Source organism: Numida meleagris, chromosome 3, assembly GCF_002078875.1.
Source record: "Numida meleagris isolate 19003 breed g44 Domestic line chromosome 3, NumMel1.0, whole genome shotgun sequence".
Classification (NCBI taxonomy): domain Eukaryota; kingdom Metazoa; phylum Chordata; class Aves; order Galliformes; family Numididae; genus Numida; species Numida meleagris.
This window is the reverse complement of record NC_034411.1, coordinates 62097639-62122450: the sequence shown is the minus strand read 5'-3', so window position 1 is coordinate 62122450 and position 24812 is coordinate 62097639. Positions and strand designations below refer to the sequence as shown.

At 37.9% G+C, this 24812-nt stretch overlaps 1 long non-coding RNA gene across 1 annotated transcript; it reads right to left on the bottom strand.

Moving 5' to 3' along the window:
* On the bottom strand, positions 247-13058 carry LOC110396843. Its single transcript, XR_002437296.1, has 3 exons — positions 12503-13058; positions 7888-7985; positions 247-419 (listed from the first exon to the last, which is right to left on the bottom strand). It is a non-coding gene; the product is annotated as an uncharacterized LOC110396843 (long non-coding RNA).

Genomic DNA, 24812 nt, shown 5'->3' with positions numbered 1-24812 from the left:
ATCAAAGGAACAAGAAGTAGAAGAAAATCTTTAGAAATTACACCATCTCTGAAAGTTTTTTTAAAATTTTTTTTAAATGATTCCACTCAGCGACAGGTAACTGTAATCTGTAAAATATTATGGAGATGATAACTGAGTAAAAACTAACAAGGAAGCTTTTTGAGGAAAACTTTCTCAAATTTTAGGAGAAGTACTATGATTTAGTTTAATAATAGATATTATTCTTTTAAAGTCGCATGAGCTTAAATGATTTATTATCATTTAAAACAGAATGTTTATTTAACCACACATAATTTTGTCTGCTGCCATACAGTAAAAAATAAGACATAGAAAAGTGAATTTCTATTTTGCTAATGCCAGTGCTTTCAGTCAAATTTTCAGTGTTGAGGTCCTTATCATTCAGCATTTCTATTGCCAAACTGTAAAAAGAAAAAAATAAAAAGATGTAAAACAAGACAATATAACAAGATTTGTTACAGACTGAAGAACCAGTGAATGAGAAAATTGTAAAAATATTATACAATACAGCAAATCTTTTGCAAGTTTTTAGTTAATAGAAGATAGGCTAGTATCTCATTGTCAGTAATTTTGAAACAAATGAACAAAATTTCTTCACAGAAATAACACCTCACATGTGAGGAACACAACCTTCACCTTAGGAGAAAAAAGTGACACTCTGAGTTACAGCTGGCATGTAGTCATTGGTGGCAGAAATCTCTGATACAGCTGCATACAGATATCACATATGAGCACTGGTACAGTGCCACATTTCTTCTCTGAAAATTGTGTTTTGATTTATTGATTGGCCAAGTACCACCTGGTGCCTTGGCAACGCCAGTAAAGTCCCATGTAAATCAGCACATCCCTGAGTTCCTTGATTGGAGCTATAGTACGGTGAGTGGTGGTCTCCCGGGCTGAATGCCTGCATTTGAAAAACCATTTCTTTCCATGATTTGTAATTTATCACTAATGGCATGAACCAGGAGCTGGAACTGAAGTTCTGATGTATTTGCAAAGTTGCCTGTGCTTGCTCAGATCTTATGCTGCTGTGTGAGTAATTGCTAGTTAGCAGCACAAGCATTTCCAGGCTGCTAACACTGTGAGGTTGACAACTGACAAGTTTCACTCCCATGCCATAATAACCTACAATGAAATGCAAAGCAGACAGCAAAGATTGCAGCTTAAAAATAGACAAAAGAAACTTCGGTAATTTTTTTCTCTCTGTGGCTGGGACCTTGTTATTTTAGTTTAAGGAAGATCATAGAATCACCAAGGTTGGACCTCCGAGATCATCGAGTCCAACTGGTCACCTACTGTCAATATTTTCCACTAAACCACGCCCCTTAGTACAATATCTAAACATTTCTTGAACACCTTCAGGGATGGTGACTCAATCACCTCCCTGGGCAATGATGATTATGGACAAAATGGAGATGACTGCTGAAATAATCACAAACATACCTGTGCGCTATGAAATATTGTTTTGTTGATACTTAATTTGATGAATGTTTTTGTACTGAAAGGTGGATGGAGGATTTCACTTTCTCTCTTTACAGTCTTAGTAGAAATACAGCATATTTATGAAAAGTTTGTTTTAATAACTTGATAAAAGTTAATGTAGTGGATAATGAACTTCAGACAGATTTAAATCTAACATTCTTCATTCACTTTCCAATAAGGTTTTGTGGATGAAAGGAGAGAAGAATTAAGTGTTATCTGAAGGGGGTGAACATCCCTTTTGCCAAACACAAGACTTAACTTGTTCTCATTTTGTTGAACCAGGTGATTTTAGATCTTCTGTCCCAGTAAGGCACCTTGCCAGGATCTGCACTGCCACCCCATAGTAAATACATTTCAGCTTGCTTTGTTCTAATATTAGAACAGTAAACACGTAACTGTTGTCTCTTTGGAGGATTTATCGCATCTACCTTTTAGAACTCCGCAGTGAGAGCTCATGTTCTCTTCCTACTCCTTACTCCCTGCATTGCAGCAATATCTGCTGTAGATGCTGACCTGAATTTCTTTAGGAGTCCATTAACACCCTTCTTGGATCACTGTAGCTTTATGATTCTTCCCTGAGAAGACTATCTCTCCCATGATTGCTGGCCCAGGGAGAAAGAAATAAATACCTAATTTTATATCATTCTGTTCTTTTTGTATTTTGTTCTTAGAGAGATTTCAATTTTTTAAAGCTTGAAATTGCTGTTTTCCTTTTTTTTTTAAAAAAAAAAGACAGCAAAAATTAAGCTCTAATTCAATCATTTGCACTGTGAATCAATAGTTTTTCCATCTTGCAAGCAGTACAACAAATTAGTAAAAATTTTGCTATTTGGAAAAGAAATAGCATCTCCTTGTCTACTTCTTAAGCTCTTTTCTTAATTTGAATATCTTGCAGAGTAGATTTGGACTATTGTTTGTTGGAGTGGAATACAAACAGAAATGTTTTTTCCCTGAGGCTAGGGGCAAAGTGACTATGAGAGGCTAATGGGGTGGTGCCTCATCATAATTACTGTGGCTTTATATGAGTTTTTGTAGGACACAGTAACCAACTCATTTGCATTTATAGTTCCAGATTGCATACTGTGTGCTTTAGAACTTGCTATTCTTTTTCAGTTTTGTATATTTTTTTATCATTGTCTCATCACAGGAAAGAGCTTGTACTACCTGAACTACATGCACATCAATTCTCTTGCTTAACCTTAGTAGTGATGTGAACTTTGGGAGGACAGGCTCCCTCTAACTCCTTAGATTTAGTCCAGTCTTGTCAAATTGCTCTAGCATGTTTACTTCATAGCATAGTTCTACAGGCTTTTTCTTCACCAATAAGGAGGATTTGTGGAGTTTTTGCTGTCACTTATTTCTCATTCCTACCCATGTGTTCCTCTTTGACTGTGCTAGTGCTCCTTTTCTGAGAACTATGGGCTAAACTCAATTAGTGAGCAAAGATCACTAAAGCTCCTTCACTGAAGCCAGAGCCACCTTCTGTCAGCAAAGTCAAGAGTTATTTGGAGTTATACAGATGGGGAACAGGATAGGTCCAGGTAAGCACCCAGTTAATCTTACAAGGAGGAAGTAGGGAGATGTGCCAGCTCTCTTCTTTGTGTGCAGAGCATCTAGATCCAACGTTTGGGCTCAGATCCAGAACTTCTTTCAGAGGTATATGTTAAGGTGTTACACCGATATTCCTGCAGACCGGCTAAGCCATGAGTAGCCCAGTGCAAATGCTTAGATCATCTGTCAGAGTGAACATCTCCCAAAAGACCAGCAGATTTGAAGCACAGCTTCCCCCAATCCTTTATGATCTGACTTAAATCTAAAAACTTCTGTATTTTTTTTTAAACACAGAAAATGTAAAATGGTTAGTGAAAGTAGAACAGAATGAAACAAAATGTACATACAGCTCCCCCCCTGCCCACATTTTCTTGGCAGGTGAGTATTTGCTTCTGTGCTTGGCCTTAACTATCTCAGCAACTTTGCACTGCAGCACCGCCACCTAGGCCCTGCATGTCCCTTCCAGCCTGCCTGACTTCTTCCAGCTCCTTGTTGCAATCTGGTTTTGCACAAGCTGTTTTTTTTCCCCCATGCTGCTTCCTTAATCTTGGGAACCTTGCTTGCTTTCCATGCTCAGTACCTTCCTCAGGGGAAGTACAGCGGAATCCTTCTCCTGTGTGACTCTTCTCAAAGAAACATCCCATGTAACTGAAGGCTAGCAAAGCTGAGCATGTGCAGCACTGACACTTCCTGCTGTGTATACAAACAGGTGTGTGCTTCTAGGTGCAGCCACATATCACTTTTCTCTACCCCACCTCACACCCCACCATTTCAGTTTTCTTGTACAAAACGTAATAAACAAAGACGTTTTCACCTAATACACAACGCATTAAAGCCATATTTCTTTGGACTTTTTTTTCTGATTTCAGAACAGTTCTTTATGTTCTCATATGTCATACATAAAAGCAATTAAAGCAAACTTCCTTTACAGTTGCAGAATGATTGAAAGGTATTGGAGGTGACTCAGATGAATGGTTCATAAGGCTACTAATTTAAAGGTTCAACAGCTGTAATTTGTAGTTAGTGTATTTGGATCATTTTTAAGCTGTTATGGTAAAGTTTCCCTCGATTAGTATCACAACAGTCAATTCTTCACAACACCTTGTTGCTTAACAATGCAGTGATTTTGAAAATTCAAAGAAGTAGTGATGAATGTATCTACAATATATGTTTTTTCTCCCTCTATAAACTCATAAGTTTTAGAACAGAGACATCTCCACAAATTCCCTTCTGAAACAAGTTGATTTTGTATCACAAAATGACGTTATTACAAAACAAAGTTTTGTAGGTTTTAGGGTTTCCAAAATTTATGGTTGTTTTGAAGGGTAAAATCAATACAACCACCTGAGTTTTTCACTCTTGTTTATGAAGGTTTGTGTTATTACTTCTTTAAAAGCAAGTTTTCCGTTTGTATCAAAAGGTATCACTTACTTGTAAAGCTCAATATTATTTCATTCAAGCTCCAAAATGGGAAGTCCAAATAGGTGCCGCTGAGGCATGAGAATGTCTGGATCATGATAATTGTCATGGGAATTATGATAGAGTTTGCAGAATGTTGTCTATTTTTCCAGGAGATGTTAGGTTCAAATATAGGTTACATAAAGAGAAATTGCAATCTGGAAACAGGATACTAAAAAGGATTTAGAGGTTGTGGAGTATGAAGGAAATCAAAATGAACCTTTCTGCTGTGACGCAGCAGAGAGGGACTGATGTATAGGTGTTTATAGACAAGAGCAGTGAGGTGACTTGACTACCATAAGCAGTACAATACTAAAATGCTGAAAACAACTGATAACAGAGTTTGAATGTTCATTTGAATTGATTTAACTGAAGTTCAGCTTTCTGAGGACTGGGTGTGTGGTCCATCTGAATGGTCTCAATTCCTGCTGTAGTGCATGGAGAGAGAGGCTTGCATCCAAACTGTCATTATCTGACACTGAGTGAGATGTCTAAGGGATTTGCATGAATTGATTGCTCTCTGGAGATGCCTTCTCTCCTCTGTGGACACAGGAGACCTTGCAGACCTGCCTAGGCTGGACACTTAGCTTTTAGACAGCAAAAAATGAGATGAGATGAATTAAAATTTTAAGAAGCATGCTGAAAGACTGACAGCACAGTAAAGACCTACAGAAACACTATAGGGGTTGAAGATAACATCAGGATGAAAGACTGAGAGAGCTTAATATGTTTTGTTTTTCTCCCAAAGATGACCGACACATAACTTGATTAATGTGGGTAAGGGTTTTCATGTGAAGAAGTTACTGGGTACCACAGAACTCTTTAACAGGGAACTGCATAACAAGAATCAAGAGCTGGAAGACAAAACCAGATATGTTCCAGCTGAAAATAAAATATGAACAATTAAGAATAAGGATGACTAAACTGGGAAATATGGTCTTGGGAAAAGTTAGATTAACCTAAGTTCTGAAGGTTTAAAATTATATGCCTCTATTGTACCTCTGGCTTCACAGGTTATAACATTCTCATTTCTGGCCCTGATGTCAAAGGATCCTCATCTTCAGCTTCTGTGGCGGTCCAAATTCTACTGCCAGAGCGTTGCTCCTTCTTTTCCCTGTGTGACCTCTAGGGACAACGTTGTCATTCTGTTGGTCATCTATTAGCACTTTTTGCATGTCTATTCAGACTCCCAGGAGCATCAAACCACTGTTGAAGGGACACATCTCACTAGACCAGGTTGCTCAAAGCCCTGTTCAGCCTGGTGTTGAATGCCTCCAGGGAGGGAACGTACATGACCTCTGTGGGCCTCCAGTATCTTACCACTCACAGTAGACCTTAGATCTTCTCCTGACTTTGTACATTTTTTTAATGATTGTGTCCTACTATGTTGCCTTGATGACTCTACCACTTCCTTCAATGTACATATTTTTCTCTTTTCTTATTTTTACTCTCCTTTTGCTCACAGGCATTAACCAATCCATAGGGTTTCTGAATCTGTTGCACTATTCTCTTTTTGTATATTGATGGCTGACATGAATTTCAGAGCTCTCTTAAAAGTTCTTCTCCCTACTGTATTTACTTTAAATAATGTGACACTTAGTCCTGGTATGAAAGTTAGTCAGTTATTGTGGTTGATGACAAAATCAAGAGAGTTTTCTGTTAACATCCTCCAAAGTCACTTGAAAATTTCCTCTTATGCAAATAACATTTCATTAGTTCATCTGTTAATACTCAGTTTCTTACTGATCTCATGCCTTCTCCCTCTTAGGGACAGAGATGGTTACCATGCAGACCAAGCATCTTGCTTTGAGCTTCATTTTTAGTGGAAATAGCTATTCTTGATTTTGTTTCAGCGGGACACTGGCAGGATCATTTGTTCAAATGTGAAGGGCACCAAGGTGAGTTTTTTTTTCTGTCTTCCTCACCTCTACTTTCTATCAGTTTTCATTCTTGCCTCAAACACATATCTCATACCTTTTGCTCATGGCAGATACCATACATCTTCCTTGGCTGCAACACTTTGGGTGACAGAACTGTCAATTTTACAGTGAAGCCTATAGTCAATACCTATTCCCGATTCTGGTGTAAATTTTAGGCTTGCTTTCTGCTGTCAGCTGATTATTCTGTTCTTCTTCAGAGCCTAGCAGTACGTCATTCCTATTCCTCTTGGGTTATAGTTCCCAACTTTTTCAGTCTGCTCCTTGCTCTTTTCCTTTTCACTTCTGCATTTCCTTATTGCTTTTCTCTGTGAAGTATCTCAGTCCCTCTTTCTCAGATATGCAAGATGGATTTGAGACCTAAGGAGATATAAATATTTTGCACTCTTCTTAGTCTCAAGTTTTAAAGGTAGACTGGCAAAAATTGTTCTTTTCTTTTAACAACTGCTGGTATTTTTTTTTTTTATTTTAATTCCACACCCCACTTTGTCAGTCCTTGTTAACACTTGGTGGTTTTCATTCTCTTGTGATCAAAAACAGCAGGTGAGCTGCAACGCCTGCCTGAGAGACTGATGTCCTGATCTCTTATATGAATACCACAAGCACTGTTGAGTAACAGGAAGCAGGAGACATCCATTTAATTCAAATGATCACATACCTGCTCCTTCCTCATCAAGGAGTCAGGTTTGTATACTCTTGCTCCCTGAATCACTTATGAAGAGAACCACAATCCTTTTGAGAAAGCAGCAACTGAATGAGTAGCAGATAATCTGAAAGACTGATACCAGCTCCAAAAAGGAGAATGATGCAGAATCTTTTTAAGAGGATGCATATATTTTTTGAAATTTCTTCTCACGTTCTATCTTTTTGGAATCTGGAATCCTGCATTCATGTATGCAGACTGCAATTACAATCTTTCTCAGTTTTGATATTTAGCAGTTGTTTTTCTGCTATTACTTCTCCCATGAAAAGTGACAGGAGAAGAAAGAATTAATGTTGAAAGGTCAATTATTGAAAATTCCAGGAGTGACAGAGGTAAGATTACAACTGTGTTATCCCATTTAGGTGTTCACGCTGTACAGTAATCTTTACTTAGATAATGTTTTCTCCACCACCCCCTGAACATGGTATTTTCAGTACAGAGATGCAGAGTGCTCCCTTAGTGCTATGTTTTCCTGTCACCAATCAATGAGTGACTATAGGCCTTATTTACTGATTGTCAACAGTTTCCAGAGAGAATTCATGACCCCAGTGGGAGTTGAGGCAGGATAAGTAGGATTACCAGCCTGACACTTTCTATTGTTACAGTACAGGTGGTTAACTGCCTGACAAAAAATGTACAACCAGAAATGGGGTTATAGTCAAAAGAGAAAAGTGAGACAACTTGCAATATTCAAAAACAACTTTGTGGGCTGAGCCAGTCATGGTGACTTCAACTCACTGTTCTGTGCTTCATCAGCTTGAAGACAGGCCTGGGAAAACTTGCTTTGCTGAGTAGGACTGCTGAGGATTGCTGCCCCTCCATGTCCTTCCATGCCTCTGGAAGATGTGGAAACAGGCAGAGATAAGCAGTCAGTAATTTCTTTTCTAAACCAGCAGAAATAGATAAATGCTACATGCTAAATCTGGCACTTGTTCCTTAGTACCTATGTCTGGAACTGATAACCATGGTCTTAACTGTAGAGATGGACTGTTGCCAAGCTTACAACCTGGTTAATGATTGTGAATGAAGGTCCATGAAGATCTCATAAAGGTCCCTGATTTCTATACCAAAAATAGCAATCTGCTTAGTTGAACTGATGAATTCTGACATAGTTGACAGCACCTTTGGTGGAGTACACATCACCACTTTATACGTTCTTAGTTAAGTGTAGAATATCTATTACTGGTATATTCCATTTAGTCACTGCTGGAAGCCAATGTAGTATAAAAGGAAGCCCACACTTTCATAAACTTAGGAACAGTTTGGTTGGCACTCTGTACCTTTTTTGTCAGGTTTTGTTTTGTTTTTCCTATTGCAGAAGAGTTTTACTGTAAGGAACGTTATAGTGCCTGGCTAGTCAGCTATCTAGTCAACCTACTGACTTCCTAGTCAGAAAGGGGGGAAAATGGGAAATTGGAAGGCTAATGAGCTATGATGACACAAACAGTGCTGCTGTTTCCAGAGAGCCCAGGCTGAAAGTTATGTCAATGTCCATAAGCTCAAGGAACTGCAGTCTAGTTTTTCTCCTACAGAAGACTGGATGCGAGAAACAGTAAGTGTTTGAAGAAAAGCTTCACACTTTTCAAGAAGTTTTGAATATACATTTCTGGGTATATGAATTGGGTTCAGATATTTGTGATAATACTTAAAGACAGAAGGTAATTAGATGAGGTGTCTGTGGGCCTTTGTGGTGTAGAGACATTCCAGATCGCCTCATGGTGAGTCATTTGGCTATCTAAGGAGGAATTACAATGTGTCAAGTTTAACACAAGAGCTATACTGCACTAGATCTTATATTTTGCTATCTTGTTTCTGACTTTGCAATCCAGATCTTGATCTCCTGATTTGATAGAATATGCTTGCAGTATTTTTCTCTCTTAAATGTCTCTGTTAGAGGAAAGTCCAAGTGAAACTGATCAATTTTTTTTACAAGCTTCTTCAGAAGAGACAAATCTAATCTAACTGGTGAAAGCAGACAGCCATGGGGAGTCGTGTATATCCATTTACTGGGACAAATTGAGAGAATTTAAAAGCTAGAGTATGTCTCTTGCCATATTATAGAGGCAGTAAAGAGTGTATTGTAGCCAACTTGTTGGTTGTCTCAGAACTTTTCTTGCAGAGTGAAAGAAACACAAGGCAGACATAACTTAAAGCTCCCTGAGTCACCATATCTACACTAGGTCATTTGGACACTATTCACTAAAAAAGAGAAAGAAGAGTTTCTTTTACCCTAAAAGGCTGAGGAAAGGGCTATTTGAGTGAAGGAAGGTTTTATCTTAGACTCCTTTGGAATAACAAGAAGCACTAATCATCGCAGTTACTAGTGAATAAATTCCAGAATATATTTTAATTTGTTCTTTTAAATTATATCATCAGAATAAATGACTAAATAAAATTCTGTTGTTCAGAGACATGGAGAGCAGCTTGCTGAATAATTGCTAGCACTTGTTTTGCCAGTAAGCAGCATGACAGAACAGCATAGAAAAGACCAAGCCACAGATGTGTGGTTGAGTCTTAGGCACAGAGACAAATACTTGTACACCCACTGATGAGCACACAAACTTCTTACTTCTTGGAAAAAGAATCTGTCAAATTTAAAGGTTAGAAATGCACATACATTAATATATTTATGTGCCAAACATACAGGATAGACTATTTACAATGTATTGACTCTTATATAAATATATTTGTCTTCTCTGATTTCCTCAGATGAGCTGCAGTTGTAAATCTCTCTTTATACTTTCCAGGAATGGAAAGACTATTCATCATGCTTTAAAATTTAAAAAGATATTTTGTCCTCTTTTCCCTCTGGTGCTGTTGTGAAGTGTGCTAATCTTACTGGGCTGATATTATCTGGGTGGTTTTTCCCAGTTTCCTTCGAAGGTTTTTACACCTCACAACTTTCAGGTTTCTTTCCAAAACAGCTAGTTCAAGGGCTATTTTCTTCCCTCTGTTCCCGTTTCCTCTTTTTTCCCTTTCCTTCTCAGTTCACCTCTACTGTAGAGACAAGCGCTAAGCTCTAATTAGCTTGATGGTGTCGCTGAAGCTAAACGAATATGCCTTTAGTGACTGCTTTTTAGGAAGAAACGGTACACAAAAAGTTAACAGATCCTTCAGAGACAGCTGAACCTAAGCAACCAAATCTTCAGTCACTAAATACACAGGTAGCTTTGGACAAATCAAAGCAAGAAAACATTTCTTCCACGTCCCCTCAAAGGCCCCACTCCCCATTTCTTTAGCTGTTACATGCTTCTGCTAAGTCTCATTAATAATGCTAGTGGAAGTGAGCAATATTTTTGGAAATCACGTTGTTTAAAATCTTATTTATACCATGTGATACGAATTCCAGGAATGATGTTGTTTCAGGTAGATGAGCTTAATTTTAGGCATGCAAATCTGGCAAAACGGATCCCAGATACGTTAAAATAATTCTTAAGAATTAAATATCAAGTTGTAGTCCTTGCCAATGCTGTCAGAATGGATGATGATTGTATGGCAAGTTACATCAGTGCCTGAAGTTGTGTGAAAGTAACTCTACTTGACACAGAGGAAACTGTAAAGGCTCACCTTTACATGTTTGTTACCAGGTTATAAGAATCTGTATTTTTCTTGATTTTTGGACTGGTTTATTAAAAGCATTCATGTAGACAGTAAAAATTGGAACAAATGCAATGGAGCTCACAGTTGTTTGTCATTACAAATTACTAATTTGTTTTTGGCAGGACTTTTATTTCTTCATCGATCCACAAGGGAGGATATGTAAGAGACTTCATTTTGGATGTCCAGATTTAAAGAATGATCCTTCTGTATAGCCCAGAGGCATGTCTCTGGGAAAACTACTCTATGACGTGCTTGTGGACTGCAGTAAAGCTTATCAAATCACCCAGAAGAGGAAAAAAATGAGCTAACATCCAAAAATTTACTTTAGTTTGAGGAAGTTTTGCATATTCTTCCATGGGAGAAATCATCCCTTTTCTCTCCTATCCCTGGATATTGTAATACTACCTATAAAACAGGGAAACAAGTGAATCATTCTGACTATGTTGATTTATTTTAACTGGAGAATTGCCCAAGACGGACATTTTGCTGCTGCCAATCAGAGATAAATGTGATTTTCACCCTCCAGTTGCGAAAAGGAACAAGTATCAATTGTAAGGGATTTGTGGACCTTCCATAGTGCAGTGTTGTTTCAGGTAAGTACAGATATGTGTTACTGTTTGTACAAGCTGTAGCCATGGCACAAGACCTTAGGAGAGCAAAACAGACTCTCTGCTACGGTGACTGCATTCCTTTTCTCCATGGCTTCTAATTTATTTGAATTGCCTTGCCTTCCTCTTTCTCTGAGGTGAACAGGTATCCTGCAATCATTCCCTTGACTGTCTGCATTTGAGGTGGCTATTAATGTTTTGATGTTAGATAAATATTTGCTTTGGCTGTGTGTAGGGTAAGTTGAACTTGTTGACAAATGTGATGCTGCGGAAAAAAATGTATCTGCGTGAGAAACCTACAACTGATTTCTCAACATGAAATAATGAGGATTTTAGGGCACATTTCTGTATTATGCCTTTGTGTTTTCCAAAACAAAAATTAACTGCCTTTCTGTTTTGCTGCAGAATTTTCCTGACTTTTTCCATTGTAAATCTCTACAAGAAGGATATAACTTGAGTGTGGTATGGATTTTTTTTTTTAATTCTCCTGTTACCATCAAAGATTTTACTAATTGTGTGGAGATATACCATTATTTTCTCAATTTTGTCATCAGTTGGATTATTTTTATAAAAAAAAATATAAGAAAAAATCAATTCCTCTGGAGAAAGTCGATAGATCTAGCATACGGATGGTATATATTTGCAAAAAATGTTGAACATACTTTAGGCTTTTTTAAATAGTTCTTTAATAATTCTTTTAAAGTAACTTATTACTTTGATTTTGCATCTCAAGATTACCACACTGCTAGCAAAGCAGGTTCCATTTTTTGTCCTTCTCACACAGAAGGTAAGCACCCAGCTCACTATTAGGTTGTTTATTATTAGTAATATTTCCTCTTTGGTCTGGCTGACACTTCAAAATTTATTGTCCACTGTTCTATTTTTTGGAAGCTCTTATCTGCAGTTTTTACTAGCTATTTTGACCCCTCTAGGATGCTCTGTCTGCTGAAGAAACGCTACTTTTCTGCCACCTTTTTTTCAGATGAATGGGAAGCACTTGTAGTTGTTATTTTGTACTTTTCTTTCTTTAAAGCGGACTCTATTGCCCTGTTGCTGGAGGCTAGCTCTGATATAAATACTCAAAGGGAACAATAAAGAATATATACTGCTCACAGGAAAAGAAGGCACTACAAAACTCATCTCACCTTAGTGTTCCATACATGTACAGGAGCTGCATCGTACACCCTTTACTGTCCACTGTTATAGGTCTCAGCTGTACAAGCAGCACACAGAAAATAAACCTATGTTTGTTGGAAAATTTTAGAATTTACTGCGTGCTCTAGTACTTTCTACTCAAAAGCATCTCTATAAGCACGGGCATGTACAATGTCAAGGAGAGCTAAACCAATTGTGACGTCACTTCTGACCTGGAGGACTCCTAGAGAACACTAGTTATTGAACATTGATAGCTTGGTGACTTCTGGTGTTGCTTTACAAGGTTGGGGGCAGAAGCTAACCCTGTGTGCAAGTACAACTCTCAATAGCTTTCTGTAAAATTGGAAGTGCAATTTTGCACTTGAATGTAAAAGGCTAATTCTGCCACCTGTTAGCTTTCTTCTTCTTCCATCACAAGAAGTATACAAAAATATACCAAGATAGGTGTGGAATTGTTCATCTATTTATTATGAACATAAACCCAGCTAGTCTTTGTCACTTTATTATCTTTGCAGAATACCAGGGATACAAAGTAAAGCTAAAATTAATCATCACACATGAGAGTTGTTCAATGTGATAGATTGTGGCTTAGTGTATCATCAGTCTAATGACACATCAAAGGAAAGGTTTTTGGAGCAATCTGGAGCAGAATAATGAAGGATTTTCTTGGATGATTCAGAAAGCTTTCCTGAGAGGGTAAAGCATAACACGGGGGGGGAGGTGGGGGGGAAAGAGTATGTTTGAAAATGGAGGATATCCAATAAGGCTGATTGGAATCAGCTTCTTGAAACAAAATAAGAGATAATTGTGAGGATTGAACTTAGTTGTGAAGAGCCTGTAAGGTGATGGTAATATCTGATGTGCAATGAAGAAGATGGCAAAGCTGAGAAAGTGATTCAGAGATGTGAGAACTAGTAGAAATGATCACCAAACATGGCTACTAATTAGGTGTAGGAGAAGATAGCTTTATTTCAAGGCTATAGGAAGTGTCTGTATTATTTAAGGTATGGGAGTTTAGAGATAAAAGGGTGACCTCTCAATAAATAAATATGCTATGCAGAAAGAAGCTATAACATGTAGCAGTGATATGAATGTGAAGTCTAGAGAGGTTCCCTTTGACGATGATGCTCTGTTTATGATCAGCATAAGATAGTGTAGGATGAAAGTAACCATGACAATTGAGAAGTAATGTAACAATGCAGGTCTGCAGAAAAATGTTGATAGGTCTCTTATAGACATAGTAAGCTTGATTTGAAATCAGTCAGTAGAATCATAGAATCATTAAGGTTGGAATAAATCTCTAAGATCACCAATTCCAACCATCAACCCATCACCATTATGCCCACTAAACCATGTCTCTAAGTGCCACATCTACGCGTTTCTTGAACACCTCCAGCACTTCCCTGGACAGCCTGTTCCAATACTTGACCACTCTTTCTGAGAAGAAATTTTTCCTAATATCCAACCTGACCCTCCCCTGGTGCAGCTTGGGGCCATTCCCTCTCATCTTATCACTAGTTACCTAGGAGAAGAGACCAACGCCCATCTCACCACAGCCTCCTTTTAGGTAACTGTGGAGAGCAAAAGGTCTCCCTTCATCCTCCTCTTCTCCAGACAAAAGAATTCCAGTTCCCACTGCTTCTCCTTCTGGAGACTTGTGCTCCAGACCCTTCACCAGTTTGTTGCCTTTCTTATGGTGAGGGGCCAATTAGACAGATAAAATTGTATTTTCAAATGAGTAAAATAGAACTACAGAATTAAGACAGATATTTGAATAGTATGCAGGGGGATATTACATTTATGATTGTAGATGAGATTAGTCATCTCTAAGGTAAAAGGGAAAATGGAAGAGAACCGCCAAAATTTGGAGCAGGGATTAGCTAATCTAAAGGAGATAATGCATATGCAGGACATGAAGCTGCATGAATAAATTAGTTGTTGGTTTTCATATGGAAAAATAAGGGAATATAGCTTTTTGTGATTACAAAAAGAGGTTTTCAGTTTTGCTACTGAAACAGAGTCAAGTTTTTACAATTTATGTTTGCTCCTTATGATCCAAAAGAATATTTTCTTTGGGTGAATATTTGAAACTTTAAAAAATGAATTATATTTACAAGTGGAACCAGTTCAAAGATCAACCATTTCATGTTGAAATTATTGTGATAAATAATGTTGGCTCTTTCCAGAAAACATCAGCCAAAATAACTTTATACAAATTTATACAAATATTTTTCTTTGCTCTAATTGAAGGTAAATCAAGGAAAAGAAGGTCGTATTAGGAGAATGTACACTTTATGAGGCTGTATCAACAAGGTAGATTAAACTGTAGTACTGGTGTTACAAATTGCATGATTTCTTCTACACACTATTAAGTGCGTGTATGAAAACATTCACACAGACATTTATTTGTCGGTGGATATTGCTCCTTCAGTGTCGTGAGGATTGACCATAGTGAATAGTTAGAAATAGACATGTGTTTTTTCAAAGGGAGATTACACTTTTATTGTAAGAAAAGACTGATTAATTAAGAATGACTTTTATTTGCAAGTACCTATCGTGTTTGACAAAAGTGTTTTATTCTGGTTGGACTTTCTACTTCAACTAGATTGACTGATCAGTCTCTAAATTATTAGCAGCCTCATGGCCCAAACACTGATCTGGGACATATGTGGCCTAAATTCAAGTTCCATCACAAATTAAAAGAAATAAGAACAGACTCCTTTGCCAAAATGGAATGTCTTCACTGACAAGCTGTTTGGATGCTTTTGGAGTCTCAGTGTCTTCTTTTTACTTAAAAAAATTTAAAAAACATCAAAAAGTTTAATGGCAGATTATTTTGGCCCAAAAGCTGTTTCTGCCCAACCTGATGCATACTGTTAAACCTACCTGCACAGTGGAAGCCAAGAATTAATATGATAGGATTTCTTATTTATATAATTTTTTGTACTAAATACATTATCTGTCTTTACATGTTAACTGTACAGGTGGTGAAAAATACACTGAAAGGAGGAAGTTTTGGAACACAAACTAATGACTGTATCTGAAAATTTATCAGCTTGTATCAGCATATTTTATGTATTGAAAGAAAATCAGCTGTATGCAAATTCCTGGGTTGGTTCCGTTTTCTTGTCCAAACTGGTTTGTGAAATTTGATTTTATCTGTGGTGTTCATGGAAGAATGTAAATGTTGCAGTACTGCAATGATCCAGTGGCATTGTATTAAAGCAGTAACTGCTGCGGTGATTATGCTAACATGATTTTTCTCCATGCATTTCCACATACTTTACAAAGACAGCATTATTTCTACTTTATAGATGAAGGAATTGAAGTGTAGAGAGGTTAAGGGACTTGTCTGACATCTCAGAGTGAGTCAGAGGCAGAGATTGAGAGAGTCTGGATTTGATTCCTTGTTTACACCTTTACTCACTGGACCATAGTCTTGCTCTCAAGTTCCTAATCCCTTTGTAAGTAACAGATGAGGTGGCTGTTTTCTGTTTTGGATGGTTGGCTGGCATGAATCATTTGAGTGAAACTGCATTTTCCGTATACAGACAGTTTGTAACATAACGTGGCTTACTGTGTGGGCATTTAAATCTCTATAACCAAGAAAAGTGAGAACTGAGCTAAGAAAACAATCCTTACACTGAGACAGTGAAAATTCCAATTCTTAATAGCTATCAAATTATTTTTTTAATTTGTATTTTATTGAAATATTTCAGCAGGAGATATTAAAAACTCACAGGGGAAATAATTAATGGAAACAAAAAGTACACACATTCCCATAGAGCAGAATAGTATTGGAGGAATTTCATGTCTGGGTCCTGTGCTCAGCCTCTCTTTTGTGAAAGTGCATCCCATGCACATTTATTTTAGCTATTGGAAACTGCTGTTGTCAAATTGGTTCAGCCACATTCTCTCTATTGTCAAATGGTTCGGCCAATGATTTAAGGATATTTAAAAAGAGTTAGTCCAATATGTCTAGATAAAACATGAATTGTAAACCACCAATCAATGGTGTTAAAATTCCTTTGATTTACTGGTGATGTCCCTGCTAGTAAATTGAAAAGTATCAGTGTACAGTCCCACAGGACTTGGCATTTACCTGTAAAACTGATAGATGGGCCCCTCTCAGCATTTGGCCCTGGCTGAATACCACAGGCCAAAGCAGCTAGAAGGCAGAGTTTTCAGTCACCACTTTGAATGCCATTACACATTTGGAAAATGAAAATAATATTGACTTTGGCAGTCTTCTTGTCCAGAGGCTTTTGGTCCACTGGGCCAGAAACTGAGTCCTGGCACTGCTTGGTTTGCTGGTATTGATGTAACTGTGTATTGCGTTGTCCTCAGGACGACCAGAGCTCAACAGGGATGTGAACGAGGGACATAGCCTAGATAGAACTTGTTGGGAAATAAGCAGAAAACCTCCATCTTCGAGGAATTTGAATTTTGGTTACTTAATGAAGAACTGATGACATCTAAATAAAAAAAAGTGTAGTTTTTAAACAGTAAAATCTCTGTAGGAAGTAACAATTATTCTAGAGTTGGTCAATTTATTAATTCAAACTTTTAGGGAAGTACAAGACAAAAACTCCTTACCAAGGAGAAGTTTGCTATATCTCACAACTCTTGCTGGGAAATACATTTTGAATGTAATCTGTTTATGAATTGTCTTTAACAAAAAGTGCAGCAGCCTCAACAACTGGAGTTGATTTTATTGATAATACATTTCAAGACATCAAGAGGAGACGCTTAAAGGCAATGTGCTCAGTCTCAGCATCGTAAAATATTGCAAAACTGCTATCATTGCTGTGTTCGCAGTAAACCAGGAAGTAAATGAATTTAAAATTACATGAGAATAGACTTGACAATGAAAGGATTTTGCATTATGTAGAAAGATACAGAATGCTGCTTGAGAGGCAGAAGGTGGAGGGAACCAGCTTTTTGGGCTGTTAGTGAGGTTGTCTGGAGACTGGAAAAATACTGAGGAAATAATCCCTTGAGGACTTGGTCACATAATAGTGAACATTTATGGACCTTATTGAAAATCAGACCTCTTTCCAATTTGTGTCCAGAATTTCTCAAAAATAAGTAAACACATATTTTTGTAAAATATACTAAAAGTATATGATATACAGTTAGCTACCAAATGTTGTATATTAGCATTCTTGGAGAATAAAAACTTGGGCTATTATGGTTCATTTTTTTTCCCCTCTTCTTCATTTTCTTCAAGTCTGAAGGAATCAGTAACGCTGGGGATTACACTTAAAACAGCTCCAAACTTCTTAATTATCCTCAAAGTCTTTCTCCACTTTTTGGGCCAAGTGGTGTGTGAATCAACATAATTCCACTAAAGTCAGCTTTTTGTAAGAGCTGTTGAGAACAAGAAGCTAATAAGGAACAGAGGCTTCAGAAGGGATTTATATGGTCGTTAAGCAGCCTTCTCAATTAAAGACATTTTCAGAATAGAGGCTTTTTTCCAAAAAGCTCCCCAAAACATTCACTCTGCATCTCTCTCCTCTAAATGCCTCTCTTTCTCAGACTGGAAACTTATCACTCATAGCAAAATACTTAATGTTTCAGAGACAAGTCTAAGGGAGAAATCAAGGCCATACTAAGCATTGTAAGATACTTTGACATTTCCAGCTGTTCTCAGCAAGCAGGTCATACACTTTGCTAAGTTTGCTCTCCCTGTTTTCCAGAAGAAATGTCTTTTTGTCATCTTTCCAACCAAAGTTTAGCTTTGTAGCTGACCAGGTCTGGACCTTTTAAACTCCCTTCCTCCCACCTTCCCATCTAAAGCTCCCCTCCCCCTTAACAGAAAGCACATCACTTCTTGGAAGTTAGTAATAAGACCTGAACAAAAGTAGCAGCTGCTGCTTTTTCTATTACATTTAATGCCCAGCTCACTGCATTACTGTAATATTAATTTCACTATTCCCACTTATCCTTTTGATTAAATGAAACTACAGAAACTTCAAAAACAAATCAAACATCGTAACGAAATAGTGAAATGTTTCAAACATTGTTACTGAAGCCTCTGAAGGAAAATTTGCTTCATGACTTGGAACAAACATGCCTGGGCTCCAGTCTTGACAGATCCTTCGGTAATTTTTTTTCCACATCTGTGTATATTTGCAAAATCATTGGAACTTGTTTTTCTTTTCCAAACGATGATAAAACAAATCTAAAAGTTATCCTTTTCATCGTAGACTCATTCCTTTAGGTCTTTCAGAAAAGATATACTTAGTTTATTTTCTTATTTTTATTCTCATTTTCAAATGGAAGTTAAGGATATAAAGGAGGCTTACAGAAAAGATGGGGAGGATCTCTGTGTCAGGGAGTGTGGTAAAAGAACAAGAGGTAACGTCTTCAAACTTAACAAAGTTAGGTTTAAAATAGATGTAAGGAAGAAATTCTTTGAGTAAAGAGAGTGGCGAGGCGATGGAATAGGTTGCCCAGAGAAGCTGTAGATGACCCATCCCCGGAGGTTTTCAAGGCCAGGTTGGATAGGGCCCTGGGCAGCCTGATCTGGTGGATGGGAGTTCTGCCCATGGCAGGGGTTGGAACTGGATGGGTTAAGATCCCTTCCAACCCAAGCCATTCTGTGATTCTATGATTCTGTGATTCTATGATATACATTTCCCTCTGAATACCTGCTATCTCCAAATGCCTTATTTCAGTCCAGATTTCTAATTGAATATATAAACAGCCCCTGGTTACCTAAGGATTATCAGTGATTCACTAATGTTAGAATACTTCAAACAGCCTTAGCAGTATGATGTTTAAAAATAAATACATGAAATCAATTGAAAGAATGGATTTTTGACCAGCTGCATATTAATTTTGCAAGGTTGAATCAAACAGGAATCATCACATCAGTTTGAAGAGTTTGCCTGTGTTGTTAAATGGTACTATAAAAAAAAATTCCAAGAGCCAAAACTCTGCAGTCTCTCAGAACTGCTACCCATTGCAGATGACTTAATCTGAGAACCTTTAAATAATAAAAATTATTTAGATTTGGTAGTCTACACCCAATTTCTTCTGAAAGCAATGAGGGTTACTGCTGTCATGGAAGTGAAAAAGAGCTGTATACAGTGGAGACTGTCAACGATTTACGGGCGTTCAGCCCGGTTCCGTGATGAAGGGGACAGGGGACCCACGGGCCCACACCCCGGGAAAAGGGAAAAGGGGAAAAGGGTAAGGAGATGGCCCTAAGAGCAAAGAACAGTGACAACAATCTGAGGAGAAACAAACTAATTTACTAAATAAAATATCGGAATGCAAAACAACACACTATAATACAATATAATTACAATTTAAGCTGATAAATCCAATACAGAGAGAGAGAATGTCCCAAAATCAAGGTAGGCCTTACTCTACTACCGACGATAAGACGGCTGGAGAGCAAGGTGCTGCCAAGACGAGAGACGGCGGAAAAAAGGGACGAGGTCTCGTGATCTGCAAGTTTTTATACTGCGAGCTTTTATCTTTTCCCTCCGGCTGGAAAATGGTAACAGAGGAGCAAAGTGCCGTGGGGAATGTAGTAGTCCTTCTCTTCTGAGAACCAGGTACATTCACTACATGATGTTATGATGTGGAGTACCAATAACCGAAAATCATAAAACCATGACAAGACCTACCTTAATTCTTGTATACTTTGTGTGCAAGTACTACAAATACTCTCAATTCCTATCCAGAAAAAAGAAGGCTATGCAGAACAGAAGGACTTGTGCCATTTAATCTTGCTTGCTGCTATTACTTGACAGATCTATTGAGCTTCATCTTACCCTTACTTAAGGTGTTTTCCCTCTCTACTGTCACTGAAAGAGACTTCCAAAATTCCGTTCCTCTAATGTTTAGAAGCCGTCATCTCACTTCTAGTTGAAATTTACTCCTGATCATTTTATAACCGTTTGCTTTTGTGTCAGTGTTGTCCCTAAGTCTGAATAGTCTTTTTTTTCTCTCCCTTCTGTTTACATTTTGGTATATTTATACAGAACTTTAATATCCACTCTCAGCCTCCATTTCTCTGGGCATATTATCTAGTTTCATTTTAGTCTTCTTTACTAAAATCAGCTCTCCATTCCCTTGATCCTCATAGAAATTTTTTCCCTCTCTCTACTCCAGAATGAATTAATTTTTATTGCCCATGGGAAATAAGGATTGTACACAATATTAGGAATGAGGTTTCGCTGGGGCCTTATAAGGGAGGTTAACGCTTAAGAAATTTTACAGTGCCACATGAATGGGAACTGTTAGGCCACGACCTGAATGAGTGATTGAGCACCTGGCGAAAGGACATAGCCAGCCCCGGAACGCAAGTGGAAGCAGTTCACCTTTGTGACCCTAACCTCATTTAAGGGCTTGCAGGCACAAGGAAGGTATCTGTACTTACAGACTGCCTCCTTTAGAGTGTTTGGTGAGCCCTGATTCTCGGAAAGAGGTAAGTGATTCCTTCTTTATTACTGGATTGTGACCTCTATTTTTCTTGGGTGATCTGAAACTGGTTTAAAGCAGCTATATCTGCTATTGCCTTTTCTTACACTGCATTATCTATTTCTGTCCAGTTAATGCTCTCTTTTAAGAAAAAAAACATAATTTCTGATACTGCTTTTCAAAAATGTGGGCCCAAATACTAAAAATATATGTGCCCCTCTGTGGCAGGGAGAGGGGCAAGAAGGATTTAAACAATCTTTTGTTAAAAACAGCAGTGTGTTCTTCACTGGTAAATTGCTTTCACAGATGCAAGAATACACTTAATAACAGTACTTTATTCTGTTTACATGGAAAACTCCATCAGCAAAATAAATATTATGGCTTTTTATATTTACAGAACCTATTGTAGAAGCATCCACAGCCCATTTTGCTGACTTCTGAACTAATAGCAGAAAAAGAAAGAGAGCAAAAAGTCTAGAGTTCTCCAAATTGTAGTGGCATCTGTGTCAGTATATGGAAGAAACAAGCATACATAAATGAATGTTGTCAGTGTATAGTGACAACTCATAGGTCTGTTATGGCCTGAGAGTTAAAGCAAAGGAGGCTGAAGAAATGGATAACTCTCATTCAAACAAATGCAGTAGGTAATTGCTTTCTGGTTTTGTCTGGTGACTTTCTGAGTCTTGTTGAAGCTGTTTGCCTGGTATCTAGTACGGGGACCATCAGCTCCTGGGTATCGTTATCGTGGTATTTCTTTTTCATTCTTATGATAAATATTTTCTTTGCGTAGGAGAGAGTGGCCTGTGATCCAGCTCTCTGGCAGGCTGTCTGCTATCCTGACCTGCAGGAAGCAGTTAAAATATGTTAGAAAGGCTTTATTTTTCTGCCCTTAAACCCGAGCACTTCTCAGAGTCAGGCTTCTTCTGTGAAGAGGATTTCCTAGGTAGTCTAACAACACGATTCCAATTACTTTAAGGACATGAAGGTAAAGATCAAAAAACCAGCTTTTCCTGGCTGAAATAATGCCCTGCGAAGCTCTGGGTCAGGAGTGTGTGCATAAGTAGCCCATCTCTTACAATATGGCTGTACTGAAATGCCAGATGCTACTGTACACTTGGAGGTGGTCCTGGTTCTCTGCTGACAGAACCCTTTGAGAAATGTTTTAGCCAGTAGCCTGCCAGGCGCTGTTTTCTTATCAGATGCAGGAAAAAGTCCTGGCATCATTGTTGCTGCCTGGAGCCCTACTGAACTGCATTTTAATAAGTGCCTCGATCCCTTTTCATGTTCTGCCTCTTCAGACTTCCTTTTGGGTTTATCTTTCCAAGGCAGGTCCTCCTTCCTCCTCATAGTACAAATGATAAACAAAAAAAATCTCTTTTCATACTTCCACACCATTATATGCTATTTTCCAGCTGCAGGCAGAAGCAAGCAAATCTGACCTTCTGCTTGCTTCTTAGCTAACCAGCGTTCTGACTCCAAGTGGAGCTGCTATTTAGGTGATGAATAACTGGTTTATCTAGTCTTTGTTTTCATGGTAAGTCTGGTGAATGCTTAATGAAAACCAAAACTTTCATAGTCTTCTTTCCTTTCTACCCTCCAAATGACTGGGTTGAAATCTATAAAGGCACTATGATTGGATAAAAGTCAAGGCTGTGCTCTGAATCTTTCTGAGAGTTACAAAGACAGTTCTGAGATTAAGAAAAAGTGGACAGACCTCTATAGCAATTAACATTTGAGTAACTGCTGTCAACGTTTCCCTTAGTAATGTATCATTTAAAAGAGAATTTGGGGTGTTATATTCACCTCAAGATAAGCAAGGAGCTTAAAACTGGTGGAAGGCCTTTCCAAGTGACTAGATTCCTAGATAAACTATCAGTATGCTGAGGTTTTAGGCTGAACCAGATGCCTTGCAATGCTTCTTTGCTCATGAGTTTTAATCTTCTTGATAGAGAATGTATTTCAGAAAAACAAAACGAAAATCAAAGTAAAACTGCCCTGAGATAACAGGATACAAGGGGAAGGGAAATGGTGCTGCCAAGCTTCAGGAACCAAAATGAGGTGCTGAAGGTAGCAGCTCATCACATTAGGGTCCCTTTATTTTCCATACAGGGCAGAAATGTTATCCTGTCTTTGAATGCAGTGATACTGAAGATCATTATACTCCAGTTTGGTGCCTGTAATTTGATTGGCCTCTTTGCACTCTTACTGGGCAGATATGCCTTCCGGAGATAGGTGGTGTGCCTTCAGTGCAAAGCTGTGTAGGGTGTGACCACAATGGGAACCAAGGATTAATCTGTCAATAGACCACAACATGAGCAGAGGACTTATTTTAACTAAAGCTGCAATATATATTGTTTAGTAGCCAGTCATCCCAAGACTAAACACTGGAAGTGTCACCATAAGTAACATTAGATGGTTGTTATATATGGAAAAGATTCATTAATAACAAGATAAACAACTGTAAAATCTGTGGTTCTTGTTCTATTAGTTTTTGGCTTGCTTTATGCATTTATTTGTAGAACACATGAGATGTTAGAAGTTTCTTCAAGCTCTTGTAATTCTTAGGGGTTGAATCATGCTTCTGTTTCTAAACGTGGACCTTGGAATTAGATGTATATATCCCCCTTCTCTGTTTGAGACGTGCATAGTGGCTACTCTTCCAACTCCTTGATGCTTTTTTGTGAAGTCACTATGCTTGAGCAAAGTATGCTGGACTATACTAGTAGTTTGCATTGATTTTGCTCTGACACAGATTACCAGTGTGAAGTGCAAGGTTACAGGGAAAAATCAAAGAAGCAGCACAATAACACAGGTGGTGAGGTATAAGCATCCTGAGCTGCTTCTATAAACGAATTCCTAGATTTTGAAATACTTTCAAGGTTTATCCTTCCCATGTGCACTGACTGACAGGTTGCATTTCAGATTAGGATACGGTCATGCATTTCAGGAACCGTTCTGAAATATTTAACTTGCCATTTTTAAGATTCCTGTAGCTCAGAAGTTTGCAAGATGATTAGAAATTTATTGCTGAAAGTAGCTAGATAATGTTTCTTTCTTAAGGACGGTGGAATTTAAGGTCTTATTAACAATGCTGAGTCAAAGTCACAGAGCTATATGTAAGATGAAGAGAAATAATTTATCCTAAAAATCTGGTGAGAACATTGTCATCCACAGAATACTTTTTCATTATTTATAATTATGAAGAATGATGTCATGGATTGCCACCAAAAAGAAATGTGAAGACTGAGAAAAAGCACATGACATTCTGCAATTCAGAGGTGATTGACTCTACCATCTAAAATGTAGCCAGGACAGGGAATTCCACTAGATAAATTACTGTTACAGTGGTCTATTTATTTTCTGTTTCTTTTATTGTTGTTCCTTTCTGTTGTAACTTTTGAAAGACTGGCTTCTGCTACTGTTAGTCTAGGTTTGTTCTGCAATCCCCATGGTGTACAAGTCACCTGTCTGGCTTAATTTAGTTGAAAACAAGAAGTGTAAAATACTTAGATTTAAACTCTGACAGCTGTCACAAAAGAAAGAAAACAAATGTTATTTTTGTTAGTAGGCAGCTTGCTCTTCCAGTGCAGAGGTTCGCATTTTCTGTTGTGGCTTCTAGCTGCTGTCAGCCCTCCCAGCAGTGATTCAGGATCTCTGAGTCAAAGCACAGGAGTGGGCTGGGGATTTCTGCTGGCTGGCTCATGTGAGTTGAAGGTTTATATTTGGCTAAGATCCAACCACATTGAAATATCAGACATGTAGGATGATGAAGGGAACTTAAGCAGTACTTCTTGAAGTAATAATAAAGCAAAGATGTTATATAGGCGCATGTTTAACATCTTGGCTGAAAGCCTGCACCAGACC